The 18,669-nt window shown below is 33.4% G+C and overlaps 1 pseudogene; it reads right to left on the bottom strand.

Moving 5' to 3' along the window:
* Window positions 1-4,505: 4,505 nt before the first annotated feature.
* Window positions 4,506-5,745, bottom strand: LOC100807105 (uncharacterized; annotated as a pseudogene).
* Between the last annotated feature and the right edge of the window lie 12,924 nt (window positions 5,746-18,669).

Here is an 18,669-nt window from a genome sequence, read left to right as displayed (position 1 = left end):
AGACTCTTAAGAAATAATTCACTATAATATATTAAATCAAAAATATTTCGACACCAAATTGTATTCAATAACATAGAAAAGAATGAACAAAAAAGTAAAAAAAAATAAAAAATACTCATAAGCATTAATTTACAGAGTAAAATCCTAAATCCACAACAACGAAAAATGATTAACCTTTTATGCTACAATTATCTTTTTTAGTAGATTGGAGGCAAATTTTCAAGCATTCTTTGAATATCATCTGATTAAGTAGAAATCTTTTTAAGTCCTTGTACACTAAATGGTAATCACTCATGCTTCTCTCTCTATATATATATGTGAATCTGGAATTAGATCACAAAATAAAACTAGGTGTAGAGTGTTGTGCTTTTCGGCATCCGTACTATATAAATTTATAAAACGTTTTTGAACATGTGCCAATTTTTTAAGCCTCCAATTTTAAGAACCACTTTTTGACACGTGTTGATTTGTTTTTTATGCTTAAATGGTGAGTAATCGAATGATTAATTCTACTGTAAGTATTTTTTTTTTTTAGCAAAAGGAGGCAAATTTTCAAGCTTTCTCTAAATATCATCCCATTGAGTAGAAAATCTTTCTATGTCCTTGTTCACTTAATGGTAATCATCCATGCTTCTCTCTCTCTATTGAGTAAAAATCGGGTGGAAGTATTGTGCTTTTCGGCATCTATAATATAAAAATTTCAAAAACATTTTCCAACATGTGTTAATTTTTTAAGCCTCCATCTTTAAGAACCACTTTTTGACATGTGTCAGTTTGTTTTAGACATGGCAAGAAAACCCGTACCCGTGGGTACCCGCCCGAATCCGTCCCGACTTTGACGGGTAATACCCGAGTTGACCGGGTATGGGTTCGGGTTCGGGTTTTCCCCGATAACCAAAAGTCGGGTACGAGTACGGGTATGAGATTATTAGACCCGTCCCGACCCCGAACCCGAACCCGCCCCGCCACTTAAAATCTTTAGAATTTTTGCATAATTTAATCAAAAGACATATAATTTTTGTTACTAGTTAATTTTATTTTAGAATTTTTACATAATTAAATATTATTTTCTTAACTATTTATGTAGACACACATGTTATAATAGATTTATTGATATATAAGTAGTTAAAAATAAATGTTTAACAATCAATTTAATTTTTTCTAAAATCAAATTTTTAATATTTTTTTACAAAAAAAATATTTTTCTAAATGGTGTGTGGAGCGGGGTTGGGGATATGCGATACCCGACGGGTACGGGGATGGGACAATAAACTCAAACCCGTCGGGTATCAGATACGGGTATGGGGATATGTTGAGGAGTCGGAGTAAGAAATTGGGGAGACAATACCCGTATCCGACCCGCCTCATTGCTATGTCTAGTTTGTTTCTTTTATAAATGATTAACTTTTAACGCTGTAAGTATTTTTTTTCAGTACATTGAAAGCAAATTGTTAAGCATTCTTTGAATATCATCTGATTGAATATAAATATTTTTATGTCCTTGTACACTAAATGTTAATCACTCATGCTTTCTCTCTTTCTCTCTCTCTATATGTGTGTGAATCTAGAATTCGATCACAAATAAAAATTGGGTAAAGAGTGTTGTGCTTTACGGCATCTATACCATTAAATTTTAAAATATTTGCCAACACGTGTCAATTTTTTAAGCCTCCAACTTTAAGACTCAACTTTTTCTATTGTGAGTAATTTTTTAACAAATTGTTGTAGGTATGAATTTTGTATTTATTTGCTATTTTTTTTACAGTGACCTAAAGTGACTATTTTTCCTCCATTAAATTCTCTAATTTTATTGAATAAATTTTTTTAAAGAAATAACAACCTTTTATTACTCAATTATATTTGAAATTTTAAACAATTTTAAATTTTTTCAAGCCAATATTTTTTAACGTTGAGATATGAATAAATTAATAATTTAATTATTTTAAACTTAGACTGGAAATAAAATTTAAATTTATTAATATTCCTACATGTAAAGTTGATAAAAAAATTAGTAAATTGAAATTTAGTACTCCATAGGGCAAATTGGTATTAATAAGATGTTATAAAATTTTATTTTATTATATTACATAATATTTAAATATGATATATTTATATTTAAAACCAAAAGTTTATCTATCAATATTTTAAAATTGAAATATAAAGAAATATGATCATATAGTTTTTCCTAATTTGTTTGATCAATGGTAATTTTAAGTTCTTTAAAGAGTTTTTTTTTTTTATGAATACTACTTTAAAGATTTTTTTGGTAACTTATATTATTTTAAAAATAGAGCACTATTTACTCCTATATTAGAAATAGTAAGCTTTAATGATGAATATGTTATGCCATGCCATTATCGTTAGAGAATGAATAAGTTTATCTAAGGATCCCTAAATGACAAGATACTTTCATTTGGTCACTCAGTTCAACGGATCATTTACAAAGTTCGAACTCAAGCATGTGATAAGAGAGAAAAAAAATGAAAGAGCCAACTTGTTATCCAAATTGGTCATCCCAAAGAAGAAATGATAGCATAAAACTATAATTCAAGAAACAATCTCAAAGCCAAGTCTTGACAACAATAGCTAGTGTGATGCTGAATGAGATTTAGAATGGTTATCCGAGATTTAGAATTTCTTAGCAAGGGGATCACTTTTAAAAGACACGACAGCAACAAGGAAGTTGAAGAGAAATGTCAGCTACTATGTGATCGAGGGAGGAGACCTATATAGAAGAGGCTTCACAGCTACCAAGTTAAAGTGCTTGCCCAAAGAACAACACGAGTACGTGTTGAATGAGATGCATAGAGGAATATGCGGAATGCACTCCGGGTCATAATCAATGGCCACTCGAGTACTCAAGGCCGAATATTACTAAGCTACTATGAGAAGAGATTGTGTCAAATACATCAAGAAGTGTAAAGAATGTCAAAAGTTTGGTAACATATCTCACCTACCAGAAAAATAATTGCACAACGTGGTGGCACCATGGTTTTTCACCACCTATGGAGTAGATATCCTTGGACCCTTTCCACCATCAAAAAGGCAAGTGAAATTTCTCCTAGTCAGCATTGACAATTTCACTAAGTGGATTGAGGTTGAGCCCTTAGCAACCATCCCTGCTGCTAACGTCAAAAAATTTATATGGAAAAATATCGTTTGCTGATTTGGAATTTTGAATACATTAATTTTTGACAATGGGAAGAATTTTTTTTGAAAAGGATTGGAAGAATTTCTCCAAAACCTGGGAATCAAATACTAAGTAACCTTGGTTGAACACTCGCAAAGCAATATTGGGAAGACTGAGGCAGCAAATAAGGTCATACTCAAAGAGCTGAAAAAGAGAGTTAGAGAAGGCAAAGGCATATGGGACGAAGAATTCCTTGCCATCTTATGGGCATATCGTTACACTCTACAGTCGACAATAGGTGAGACCCCTTTTTGACTTTCATATGGATCAGATGCTATGATATTGGTAGAAGTGGGACAATCCTCTTTTAGGAGGACAAATTTTGTGGAGAAGGAGAATGAGGAGATTCTTAGACAATCACTCGCCCTAACCAAAGATATCCTCAATAAGGTCCAAATCAGAGCTTAAACATATCAAAGGAGAGCTGAGAAAAGATATAGCAGCCGAGTTAAACGCAGAAACTTTGAGGCATGAGACTTGGTGTAGAGAAAATGCAGAGATGTTGGAAAGATGCTAAAGAAGGAAATGTCACTGCAAACTAGGAAGGACCTTTCAGAGTCACTAATTCACTCAGAAGTGGAGCCTACCGACAAGAGAACTTATCTGGCAAGGGAATTCCTCAAACGTTGAACGCCACTTATCTCAATTTCTATTACAGTTAAATTTGTACGTGATGATGTACCTTTTTTCCTACTTCATTTATTGCTGAGAGATTTTTTGTTAGAGAGGTTTTAATGAGGCACACTTGTATTTTAGGTCCATAAAAGTATTTTACATCAAAGTCTAAATGATTTGAGGATCCAATATAGGGTAATTATAGATTAAAGATATTGAGTTATTCAACTTAAAATACACTACAGAACTATTTGGCTAGTTAAAGACCAAAAAAACTAAGAGCATTTCCAGTCCAAGTTTCTTATATGGGTTTTTTAATTATCTTTTTGTGATCCCGCAGCACTTTTTATGGTCTCCACAATAACATGTTACTCATAAGAAACTCATATTGAATTTTACTCAAATGAAAGAAATCGTAAAAAACCGCAAGAAATCCAAACATTTAAATTATTTTATTATAATTTAATTATTATTCCAATAAAATAATTAATTCATTTTTTCAATTTTTATGTATACAAATAATAAATATGAATAAATGAAGAAAATATTAAATATAAATTAAAAATAAAAAAATTGCATAACATTCAAAGGAAATGTGTAACAATAAAAAATACATTTTTACAAAATAATAGATATAAATTAAATACAAGGACATTGAAATGAAAAACATAATGATGAAAAATAAAAATATTACATTAAATTAATTGTTATTTTCATTTCCGAAACATTCCCAAATATGTTCAATTAAATCTGCTTGAAGTTGGCGGTGTTTTTGTTTGTCATGAAGTTGTGCTCTCCTTTGGAGGTATGTTGATCTGATACTAGGGTGAACACCTAAAGATACTTCAAATGTTGAAGTGTTATTATCTACACTATCGTAATCCATATTATTTTGATATGTGTCAGCTTCGTTCTCAATAATCATGTTATGCAATATGATGCATGCATAAATGATATTCTTCATTTTACCAGCATCCCAAAAATGTGTCTGACTACATATAATTGTGAATCGAGATTGGAGCACTCCAAACGCTTGTTCTACATCCTTTCTTGTCGATTCTTGTCGTTGTGCAAATAATTTTCGTTTTTCTCCTTGTGGCATTGAGATGATCTTCACAAACGTGGCAATGTTTGGATAAATGTCATCCATTAAATAGTATCCCATATTGTATTGGGTTCTATTCACTGTGAATTGCGTTAGGGCGCACATCCTAACAACAAACACATTAGATCCATTTAACACGGTAATGTCATTATTTGAACCAACGGTTCCAAAAAATGCATGCCAAATTCATAAGTCTTGTGATGCCACGGCTTCAAGAATGATTGTTAGGTTGCGATAATCACCTCAACAAAATTGACCTTTCCAAGCAACTAGACAATTTTTCCATTCCCAGTGCATACAGTCAATGGAACCTAGCATACCTGGAAATCCGCGTGCCACTCCCATTTGTAGTAGGCGTTCGATGTCTTCATTATTTGGTCTCCTCAAATACTCATTCCCAAATATGGTGCAAATGCCTAATACAAATCGCTCCAAGCATTCCACTGCAGTTGTTTCACCAATTCGAACGTATTCATCCACATTGTCTGCATGTGATCCATAAGCCAATATACGAATAGCAGTTGTGCACTTCTGCAATGGAGATAAGCCTTTTCGACGTAGTGCATCGACCCTTATTTGAAAGTATTCATCATGGTTGTTGAATGCGTTTACAATTCGGAGAAACACATGCCTTTGCATACGAAACCTTCTCCGGAATTGAAGCTCTCTGTACACAAGTTTTTTTTGAAAAATAGTCATTGAACAATCGATCATGACCTTCTTCACGATTACGATGTACCACTCTTCTTCTTTGGCTACGCCTAGTGGTGTTGTCTTCCAATTCCTCATCTATCATTTGATCTAAAACTTCATCGAAATTGATGGTTGGATCCATTATATGGTAACCAAACTGTTTGAAATAAGAGAGAAATATTGTGTATTTTGTATGAGAATATGTCAGAATAATGAAACATTGGACATTTATATAGCTTCATTAATAACGGCTAGTTTTTCAACGGCTAGTTTTCAACAGCCAGTTTTTCAACGGTTACTTCCATAACGGCTAGTTTTACAACATAAAATTCTAAATTTAAGACACAACAAATACCTACACTGCTAAAATTAAATATCAAACACAACATTAGCGTAAGAACTAAAAATTTAATATCCTAGTTTTTTCCTAATATGGTCACAATACGCCATTCTTGTTCGGGCATGTTGCATCCAACCATCAATTTAGATGAAGTTTTAGATCAAATGATAAATGAGGAATTGGAAGACAACACCACTAGGCGTAGCCAAAGAAGAAGAGTGGTACATCGTAATCGTGAAGAAGGTCATGTTGGATGTATCCTTCAAGAGGATTTCATACTCCATATGTCATTCTTGTTCTTGTGAGTAAATCATATGAGTATTAGCCAAAACATCCTTCTCTGAACTTCCACTTCTCCTATGTTTATCTGTTTGTTTGTATCACCATTAAACTTTTGAACTGGAGGATGAATCCTATTCCACCGACATTTTAATTGAGTCCAACTTCTTTCACAAAATTGCCCGCTTTGACACACATCGTCATTGTTGTACGCATTTTTTATCCTTTATCAATATTGCTTTGATGTTTAGTTGACTCCTATAATTGAATCCTTTGACACATTCAACCACGATCAGACGAGAATCACATCTTCTGTCACCGAGAATGTGGTACGATTTCTTTTCCACCTGAATTTTGATCTCCTTTGTCTAGTTGAATACTGCCTACACCAATGGGTGATTCAATTTCATTGCTAGGGAGCACAATATTGGATAAAGAATGCCTATAACACGTGTTTGAGTTGGTGGGAGTTGATAGTTAACTATAAACTTGTGGATTTTGAGAACTACCACTGGTAGGTGGCTCTACATTGAATGAATGATGCATATACCACATGTGTGGGGGTGGTGGATACATAATATACTATGGTGGATTTTGAGAATTTTCACTAGTAGGGGGTGGTGGTGGACACATAATATATTGCGGTGGATTTTGAAAATTTTCACTAGTATGAGGTGGTCGATACATAACATATTGCGGTGGATTTTGAGAATTTTCACTAGTAGGAAGTGATTGGTTTCGCAAATAACTATAGTAACATTGATAATTATACTGATTGGGATCCATTTTAGAGAGAAGAAAAAAAATTGACACTTGATAGCAACAACAACAAAAATTAGCAGTACAAGAATTGTGCAAAACATGTTATACCGTGCACAAATTTATAGTGAATAGTGTAGCACAGTGAAAAAATACTACACAACGGTCATTTCTGCACGTTCAAAGGTATTATTTTCAAATCAACGGTACATAACAATGGTAACATTTCCATCAACATTCAAAATCTTTCCTCATTAATTACCTAAGTTGTTCAACGGTCTAGATTCATCCTTATTAATAAAATGGACGGTCCAGATCGTGTCACCTCATTAATTACCTAAAGCTACCTACCCTGTGCCTTTCTATCTTCTCGAGAGAACATTTTCTCTCTTCAACACCTCCAGAAGCTTCCCCCTTTCCTCCTATTTATCTTCTTCCTCTCCGCCATGGCCCATTCGTCTCGTGTGACCTTTGCTGGCGTCAACACCTCTGGCCACCACCGCAATACCTTCGTGTCACAACACCTTCATCTGGCCTCACCTTCACTTCGCGTCACCACCTCTGGCCATGATAGTGTCTCACGTCACCTTCACTAGTGTCAACAATGAAGGACTTGGTCTCATCTCCGGCCATGGTCGCATCTCGCGTCTCCGTCCATGGTCTCATCTCCATCATGGTGCATTTGTCGACACCTTTGGTGCGTTTGGTTTTTCCCTTTACTGTTTTGCTTGAATCTGGATTTAAATCACTTTTTTTTTCAAATTTGATGACTTTTGGGATTTATTGTGGTTGTTCAACGAGTCTATATGTTCCTTGTTCTTTCCTTGAACAATTATTTTCCCTCCTGTTGAACTTGTCCTGTGTGAGAAAACCAATTTTTTAATGGTTAGATATTTGTTATGTCTAAGAAAATCATTTTTTTAATTGTTAGGTATGGTTTCTTATATAAGAAATGATTATCAACAATGAAGGAATGCACTCTGCCACGTCAATTTGTCCCCATGCAAAAAAAAATTAAGAAACAATTTCTTCCCATTAAGCACCAGGGAAGAAACCTGCACCGGAGATGCTCTAAACTACTCGACTAAAAATAGACGAAAAATAACTCAAGTTATTTGGCGAATTTTGGACCAAAGGAACTTAGTCATTCGGCTAAAAAGTTAGACAAAAATAACTTATTTTGGTCAACTGCAAACCAACGAATCAGAGTTGACTAAGTACTCACTTGAAGCCTAAATAGTTTTAACCAAGTTAGATAATTAAAAGCAGCAAAGTAGAGTAGACATTTGTAGAAAAAAGTGTTAATTCCATTAAATCAAAAGATACCCTATTCGGTGGGTCAGGTGTGAGCCTTTACAAAAACAAATAAAAAAAAAACATTAAACTTGGGCTGACTTGGCAAGTGCCTCTTCCGCAGGATTACAGCTACGTCAACCAACTCTCCTTAACAATTGAGTCCTTGTTGATATCGAAGAAGGAAAAGTCAGCATCCTTGAAAAAGTGTTTGACCTGACGAATCTCCTTCTTGAAGTCGACCTCATGAGTTCTTATGATCTTGGCCTTCAGCTTCTCCCTGGTTTTGGTAGCATTAACCTTGAGAAGCTCAAACTCCTGGTTGAGATGTTCAACCTAAGCTTGAAGAGCCTTCGTTGAGTCCATTTCCTTAGTCAAACTAGACTTTAAGGCCTCTTCTTGACTTTCATCCTTTTGTATCTTAGTATTTGCATCCTTAAGAGATTTGTGAGAGTCTCCTTGGCCTTAGTAGCTTCACCACTAACCCTAAACATAAATCACTAACCCTAAATCCTAGCCACTAACCCATAACATAAACCACTAACCCTAAAAATAAACCAATAACCCTAAACCCTAACCACTAACCATAAAACTAAACCACTAACCCTAAACCCTATCCACTAACCCTAAACATAAACCACTAACCCTAAATCCTAACCACTAACCCATAACATAAACCACTAACCCTAAACCCTATCCACTAACCCTAAACATAAACCACTAACCCTAAATCCTATCCACTAACCCATAACATAAACAACTAACCCTAAAAATAAACCACTAACCATAAAACTAAACCACTAACCCTAAACCCTAACCCTAAAAATAAACCACTAACCCTAAACCCTATCCACTAACCCATAACATAAACCACTAACCCTAAACCCTAACCACTAACCCTAAAAATAAACCACTAACCCTAAACCCTAACCACTAACCATAAAACTAAACCGCTAACCCTAAACCCTAACCACTAACCTAAAAATAAACCTACCCTAAACCCTATCCACTAACCTAAACATAAACCACTAACCCTAAATCTAACCACTAACCATAACATAAACCACTAACCCTAAACCCTATCCACTAACCCTAAACATAAACCACTAACCCTAAATCCTAACCACTAACCCTAAACCCTAACCACTAACCATAAAACTAAACCACTAACCCTAAAAGTAAACCACTAACCCTAAACCCTATCCACTAACCCTAAACATAAACCACTAACCCTAAATCCTATCCACTAACCCATAACATAAACCACTAACCCTAAACCCTAACCACTAACCCTAAACATAAACCACTAACCCTAAAAATAAACCACTAACCCTAAACCCTAACCACTAACCATAAAACTAAACAACTAACCCTAAACCCTAACCACTAACCCTAAAAATAAACCACTAACCCTAAACCTAAACCATATACTTAGTTTGATGCGCGACATAAAAATAGTCATTATGATTACTAACGTTACTTATTTGATTTGTGTACTTTACTTTTTCTTTATGACTTTATTTATTATTCTAGTTTGATGCGCGACATAAAAATAGTCATTATGATTACTAACCCATAACCCTAACCCTAACTCATAAACCTAACCCTAACTAATAACACTAACCCATAACCCCTAAACCTAACTCATAAACCCTAAGTCCTAAAACTAACTCATAAACTCTAACCCTAACTAATAAACCCTAAAATTAACTCATAAACCTAACCGTAACTCATAACCCTAAGTAAAAAACCCTAAACTTAAGTCATAAACCTAAACCATAACTCATAACCCTAACCCTAACTCATAACCATAACTCATAAACTCTAACCCTAACTCATAACCCTAACCCTAACTCATAACACTAACCCATAACCCCTAAACCTAACTCATAAACCTAACCGTAACTCATAACCCTAAGTAATAAACCCTAAACTTAACTCATAAACCTAACCCTAACCCATAACCCTAACCCTAACTCATAACACAACCCCATAACCCTAAAACCTAACTCATAAACACTAAGTCATAAACCTAACTCATCCTACAACTAACTCATAAACCCTAACCCAAACTCATAACCCTAACCCTAACTCAAAACCTTAAACCTAACCCTAAACCCTAACCTCAACCGATAACCCTGACCCTAACTCATAACCCTAACACTAACTCATGACCCCTAAGTCCTAAAACTAACTCATAAACCCTAACCCTAACTCTGTATTTGTCAACTTTAATTTTGCTGTATGACTTTATTTATTATTCTAGTTTGATGCGCGACATAAAAATAGTCATTATGGTGTCTGCGATGGTGATTCAATAACAAATGGTGATAAAAAACGCAATTCCATAACAAATTCCATAACAAGTACAATGAGATACCATAAATTAAGTCTGAAATTCAAATTACAAAGATACAAAACAAATTTCAAATAGAGACATCAAAATCAGTCATTATGGTGTCTGTGATGGCGCGAGGATGTGCCACATGGTCGATCCCACCTTCGGGCTTGACGATCCGGATTTCTTCTTGCGCGCTGTCTCCGCCCTTGTTCCTCAACCTCTGCAAAAAACTCATGACGCAAATCAACACCTAATAAGTCACTCATAGCAGGGATTGCTCCGGGTACATCCCATTGCTGACCTAATGGGGCATTAGGTGTTGCCATTGGGGCATCATGTTGCTGCGAAGGGGTCATGGTCGGCCATGAAAAATGAGGCTGTGTTTCCGCAACACCACCAAACGAATGTTCGCTTGCAGACATATCAGTGTCATGGCCTTCGAAAGGATACTGATACATCTTCGAAGGATACCGAGCAAATGTTGGTGGCGTGTAATACATTCCATGGCCACGCTGCTCCATATGTTGGGAAAAATCTTCCGCTTGAACAATCTCCCTTCGTCTGTCAAAACCTCGAGTTTCAACACTTGACTGAAGCATGTGAAACTGTTGTAGGGGAAATCGACGCTCTGATGCTGGACCATGTGCCACAGGCTCAGTGATCCTCTCTTGCTCTTGGGATAAAATAGCTAACTTTTCCACATATGGCACGAGATCATCAATTGTCCATGTGTTTCGCCCTTGTGGTGACACCATATACTGCAATGTCTCGGTAACTTCACCCTGCAATTATTAGGGTAAGGAAATTAATGTCGATGCTTTAAAAAATAAATTGAAGTTAAATAATTAAAAAGAAATAAATACCAATGTAGCCGTGTTTGCATTGTTTGGGTCGACAAAAATTTTTGTTTTATGCCTATACCACACCATGTAATCCGAGTTAAAACTCAATAAGCCCTCTTGTCGAGCATAAACGTCGACCCTAAACTCAGCTCGATTATTCCACTGACTGATAAATGGGGCCAACAGCTGGAACCAATTTTCATCTTGTTTGTCTTTCAGTGTTAGCCCGTGGACATTCCATGGTTGCGAAGGAGACTCCGGAATAGGTTGTTGCATTCCAAATTGTCGCAACACTCTATCCGGTTGGTGTCACTCTACAACATGGAAACAAATGAGTGGCACCACTGCGCACCACGCCATACTGCCAACCAAACAAATGGGAGGCAACATCGACATAGCAGTTGCTGTGTAAGGCTCCCACAGAAACTGCATACAATAACACAATTGTTAATTTATCTTAAACCATGATATTTTATTTATTATTTAACGAATACATGATGATCTTGTTACCTCATGTCGTTTCATGATATCCAATTTGCGACGGAAAACTATTAGATCATCATTGCCAATATGTTGGTTTCCACGTCGCAGCCACCTACAAAAAAAATATGAAATAATTAGTGTCGACGCGTTACATTATTGATTATTTTCAAATGAATTTTTTTTCAAAACAACTAACCTGTGTCCGAGTGGTTTGTTTTCTATTATAGGAGGAGTTCTCTTTGGAGCCAAAGTCGTACAGCGTTCCCATGCCCACATTTGGATTAAGATGCACATACCTACGATTGATTTTATTTTGTAATCGGTGGCGCTGCACATCTCTCTGTATAAATAAGCAAGCACGGCAGGTCCCCATGCATACGTGCTGCACTGTTCAAAGTCCCGTAAAAATTGGAGGTACCTTAGGAAAACTTTACTGCTGCTTTTGTCAACAAATAGAACTCCTCCTATGAATCTGAGGATCCATGCACGGGTAAACCTTTGTAATTGTTCTACGTTACCGTCATGGATATTTATTTCTGAAAAATGGTGAGCCAGCCAACTTAATTTGACCACACTGCCTTGAAGTTCACCTTCCTGTGGTCTGACTCCCAATAATTCTTCACACAATTCAGCCCAATCAAGATTAGTCTGACCAATTAATGGTGGCCCTTCAGTATGAAGACCTAACAAGACTGACACATCTTGAAGAGTAATCGTAGCCTCTCCGCATCTCAAGTGAAACGTGTGTGTCTCGGGCCTCCATCTTTCAATCAAGGCTATAATTAATGAAGAATTAATTTTCAGGTACCCTATTTTCATTATCCAATAGAATCCTGATTGGCGAAGCAGAGGAATAATTTCCTCTGGTATTTCTTCTTGTCCTTGATAGATGGGTACAACTCGTCTGATATGTAGTTTTCTGTCTACTTCCCCATTCCAAACATGTTCGGAAACATGTTTAGGTTGCAGCCATAAGACGTCTCCATCTATTGGACCAGACTTAATGTGTATACTAGATGAAGATGATGACGAAGATGTCATTGATGCTGTAAAGTTAAATATAATACAACAAATTGACAACAAAAATTTTACATTAAAAAAATTAATGAATTTAATAGCTACACAAATTTAAATAAATGTTCTAAAATACTCTACCAAAAACAAAATTACAAATTTAATAGCTACACAAATTAAAATACATAGATTTGTTACACGTACAAAAATTTAACACAAAAAAACATAAAATACTACCTAAAATAGTCTACAAATAAAAAAATTAAAAATTACATACCTACACAAATTTAAATAAATTACCAAATTCAAATACATAACAAAATTAAAAATTTAAACACGTACATCAATTTTACACAAATAAACTTAAAATACTACCTAAAATAGTCTACAAATAACAAAATTACAAATTAAATAACTACAAAAATTTAAATAAATGACCAAATTAAAATACATAACAAAATTAAAAATTTAAACATGTACATAAATTTTACACAAATAAACTTAAAATACTACCTAAAATAGTCTACAAATAACAAAATTAAAATTAAATAGCTACAAAAATTTAAATAAATGACCAAATTAAAATACATAACAAAATTAAAAATTTAAACACGTACATAAATTGTACACAAATAAACTTAAAATACTACCTAAAATAGTCTACAAATAACAAAATTAAAAATTAAATAGCTACAAAAATTTAAATAAATGACCAAATTAAAATACATAATAAAATTAAAAATTGTTACACGTACATAAATTTTACACAAAAAACTTAATTTACTAACTAAAATACTCTATACATAACAAAATTAAATATTAAAATACGTACATAAATTTAATTAAATGACCATATTTTTTTCCAATTATTAAAATTTAAATTAAATAACAAATATTATACACAAAAAAATGGTATTAAATCAAAAAAGTTTTATGGAATAAAAAATTTAAAGAACGTATTTTAATATATATATATATAATAAAATAAAATATCATATATTTCAATAAAAACTATAAATAAGTCAATTAAATAATATTCACATTCTAACTAAACCTAAAATATCATATATAAAATACAAATAATATCATACAAACCTAATAAATCTAAACCAAATAATAATAACATAACAACTAAAATTAACCTACAAATAATTTTATCACAAATAATAACATACAAATTTAAAAAATCTTAACAAAATCATATTAATAAATCCACTACAACTAACGTACAAATCATAATATACCAACTCAAATTTATAACATAACTAACCTAACATATATCTATATATATAACGTGCAAATCATAAGAACCTAACTTAAATCATAATATACCACTACAATTAAAGAAAATAATATATATCAATTTAACTATAACTAACCTAACATATATCTATATATATAACACAACTAATAACATATTATTTTTAAAACCTAACTTAAATAATATTAACCTATCAACTAGAGTTACCAAGTTAAGAACCACTTACCAAGTACAGAGAAGTCACGCGTAATATGAAGAGGAGAAGATGAGACAAACCATGTATAAGGAGTGAAACAAACCACAACCCTACAAACATTAACAAAAATGAAGAACGCAGTAAATATTTATATATATATATATATACACAATAAATATTTATCATTCAAAAATACTTACCAAAAACAAAAGACAGCAACAAAATGAAGAACGCAGTCAGTCTAATGGAGAAACTTATGAAGAACAATAGCAAAGCAATGGAAGCAAAGAAGGAAGTGCAGCTGTGCACTCTCGGAGCTCCAGCTTTTATAATGGAAGAACCAAAATTTTCAAGCAAAGGCAACCCGCCAGCCATGCTGGCGATCCGTGGGCAAGGCAAATCGCCAATGGTAATGGCGATTTGGCCTTGACTGACGCGCTGCTGCACTGCCATGGCAGGACTAGCCCTGCACTCTGCACCCTCAGCTATCGGAACTCGCCAGTTTGACTGGCGGTTCCCTACGCTTTCTGCATATCGCCAGTTCTAATGGCGATTTCAGGCCTGCATGCATTTATCGCCAGCAGCATAAGAGATTTGCTCACTGACACCAAATTCGCCATTGGCAATGGCGGTTTGGGTCTTGCATGACATGCATTTCACGTTAAAAACTGTCCCTTGCCAGAAATAATAACAAAAGAACCCCATCTGGGGAAATACTTTTTAAAAGAACCCCAGATGGGGAAATTTGCCAAAGGATGCATCCTTTGGGGCCATTGGATTACAACCTTCAATCATGAATCGACCGTTGGGAAGGGATATGACCTTTGGTTTCCCTGGGAGCATTTCAAAATCAAAAAGATGAATCATTGTGCTCCCTTGAAAACGTGCAAACACATTTAATGCCTGAGCAAATGACTATTGACAAGATACCTCATTGAGTGATCATTCACTAGGACTCAGTGCAACACGCCTAATATTTGTTGGGTTACTCCCATTTAGATTGGGTTAAACAGATATAGACCCGACTAATTAGGAGACAAATACAATTGATCTTGGTCACCACTCAAACTGGGCCTCATGAACATGGACTTGGTTGGTGAGGAAGAAGTTCCAAAAAGATGCATAGCAATCTAAAATTCTATAGATCTTGGGGGCATGTGTACTACTCAGACTTCAATAAACTTCATACTCGATGGTCGGCTGAGTATGTCACTTAATAATTAAAGGATCTCACCTGGATAAATCATAAAAGTAGTAAACTATATATTTACTAATTTATCAATAGAAAGATTAAGATTACCAATAAACTTGGAAAAAGTTTATCCTTCAAGGTAAGATAAGATAAGATTATATCCTACCTTAATTGCGTAATCTTATTAGGGAAATTGAGATCATAGGTCTAATTTCACCTCTATAAAAAAGCTCACCAAGGTTTTAGGCAACCAACTAAATTCTATTTTATTCTTGATACATGCTTTTACCTCTATGTTACTAACTTGAGTGTTAGAGGAGTGTCTTCGCAGGTACATCCTATCATCATACAAGAAGGAGCTTATAGAAGAGCACCATGGAAAGAAGATTATGTCAAATCTAGTAAGAAAAATTTTAATATGTATGATACCATCATGAATTTCTAGAAGTTTAAGATTTGTAGCATTGACGTCTATAATGTAAAATCTAATACATCATATTTTGAATATATGACTTACAAAATCATTGTATTCATATGACAGTCTTTTATTGTATAATAAATTTGTAGTTTTATTCGATTTTCCTTTTGTGCCAAGAATATTAATATCTAAAATGTGAAGGTTTTGCATTCTATCTTAAATAAGAAAGCTTGCTAGCAGAGGCAAAGGGACTGGAGGGGCCTACAGGTACCATGACCTCCCCAAGGTTTTTAAACTTATAGATCATATATAAAATCATTTTTTGGTTCCCTATTCTTAATTTTCTATGTTCTTTTTAATAATATTTTATTAACATATTTGATCTAAAAGTGAAAATTTTCTTCATTATTTACTATCATCTATTTGATAATTATATTTAGTTTCTTATACATTCTTCTAGCTTCCACAAGATTGGAAGTTTTTCTCATTGTTGTTCTTCCTACTTTATGATATGAGTTTCTTTTACTATGCTTATAACATTTTTTATCTTGTGTTTTTTATCGTGTTTCTTTTTTCAAAACATCTAGTTATAATTATTGATTTTGCAATTGCATTCTAAATGTGTGTTAATTTTTCTTGCATCTTGTATGTTCTTTGTTTTTAATGTGTACTAAAGGCTTTTGCATTGCATTCCATTATTGTGAACATTCTTATTTCTTTTTCTATTTTTTTTATTCTTACTTATTAACTTTGTTTGATATTAATTAGACAATTTCAGTAATGATAGGATTAGTCTTCCCACTCAAAATCTTACACGTGATTAAGCTTTGTTATAAATACTCCATTTTTTTTCTATTTATAAGATTCAATGACCTAATTCAATAAGATTAAGAAAAGTGATTAATTTAATTGATAACAATGCATTTGTCCTAATTGTTTTCTTCAAAGTCATCATTGTCATTGATATTCATCACTCTTTTATAATTGTTTGATATATATATATATATATATATATATATATATATATATATATATATATATATATATATATATACTACAATTAATTAGGAATATTTTAATATTAAAATATTTAATATAAGAAACATTATAAATTAGATCTTGTAAAAAAAAAACAAGCATTACTCTTATTTTGAGTCCTATAAATAGTACATTTCATAAAATGATTAACTAGTAGAAAAATTAGCTTTGAAAAAATAAAACAACTGGTTTATTTTAGTAATATTTTTTTAGATTTATAGTTTTTATTTTTGTTAATGATATATTTATACTTATTTAACTTATCTATATAAGCATTTATCATGTGCAATTCATTTAATCAAGTATTTTTTAAGAATTTTTCATATGCGACTTAAGTATCTATTTTTCAAATATTTTGAATAATATAATTTGACTATAATAAAAATTTATTTTCACTTAATTTGAACAAATTTGTTTTACTTTGTTCTCCTTTTGCTAACGATCTTTGGATGCTCATGTGATGTTGGTTGTACTTGTTGATTAATGTCTCTCTTATACTCAACACAATTACATATTTCTTAAAATATTAGTTATATATTAAATTTTTTAAAATGTCATGTAAGTAAAATTTTAAATATTTTTGGTCATGATTTTTTTTATATGGGTCTCTTTGTATAAAAATCCTGGCTTTCTAGTAGCTTGCTATATTAAAAATGATTACCAAATTTATGAATGTCAACGTAACAATGTCAGCATCCAATTTCAAGTTAATCACTATTTTAATATGCCTAATTCATTTGATCTTCCAAAATCCCAAACTCTGAAAAAAGGCTGGTGGTGGGTGGTTGATGTGATTGGTAAAGAATGCCATAGTTAGTTTATTATATTGTTAGCTAGTCAGTTAAGGACCCAAGAAAAGAGTATGAATAAGCTTTCATGACTAGTGTAAATCGTTAGAAAATAGTATTTCGTGGATGAACATTGTTTATATTTTCCTGACTCCAAGGGAGATAATTGATTTATGATTTAGTGCTCGAGAGGCAGCCACGGCAGAAACGATTCAATTGATAGCCAAAAGAAGTTGAAAATGTATCTTTACAGCCAGAGAGTACAATGAGGTGAATGCTTTTCAATCAAAGAGGCAACAAAGTATATTGACACCAATCTATCAAAACTAGTCTTGCATATTATTTGGTGAAACACTTGGAAGGTTAGCAGGAATTTTTGTTTTGCATAACAATTTTCAGAAACCATTCTAATATGACTTTTTTTTTATCGGTCATTCTAATATGACTTGAAAATGATTATTGCTACATGTTTTGGAAGTATAATGGGCCTAGCACATGTCCCATGACCAACACTAGCCACTTAATCAACTTTTCCTCCATTTACCAGAATCTTGTGTCTACAGGCATACATCTTAATCTTATTACTCACCCTCACACTCTTTGACTTTGGCATCGAAGTGTTTGTGCAGATGAATGCAGGTCTCGCTACTCATCAGATACTGTTGCTGCGGCCACCGGAGTCATTTGCTCCGTCCACCGCATTTGGAACTTTCCAAACATTTGGCACATTTAGGAAGATGTGTAGAAAGTGAATCAAAACACATTAGAAAGAAGAGTTGGCGATGGCCACCAATGGGAATTGGGTTAGCCTTTAAGTTGAAG

Source organism: Glycine max, chromosome 16, assembly GCF_000004515.6.
Source record: "Glycine max cultivar Williams 82 chromosome 16, Glycine_max_v4.0, whole genome shotgun sequence".
NCBI lineage: Eukaryota > Viridiplantae > Streptophyta > Magnoliopsida > Fabales > Fabaceae > Glycine > Glycine max.
The sequence above is the reverse complement of the archived record's forward strand: the minus strand, read 5'-3'. Positions and strand labels throughout refer to the sequence as shown.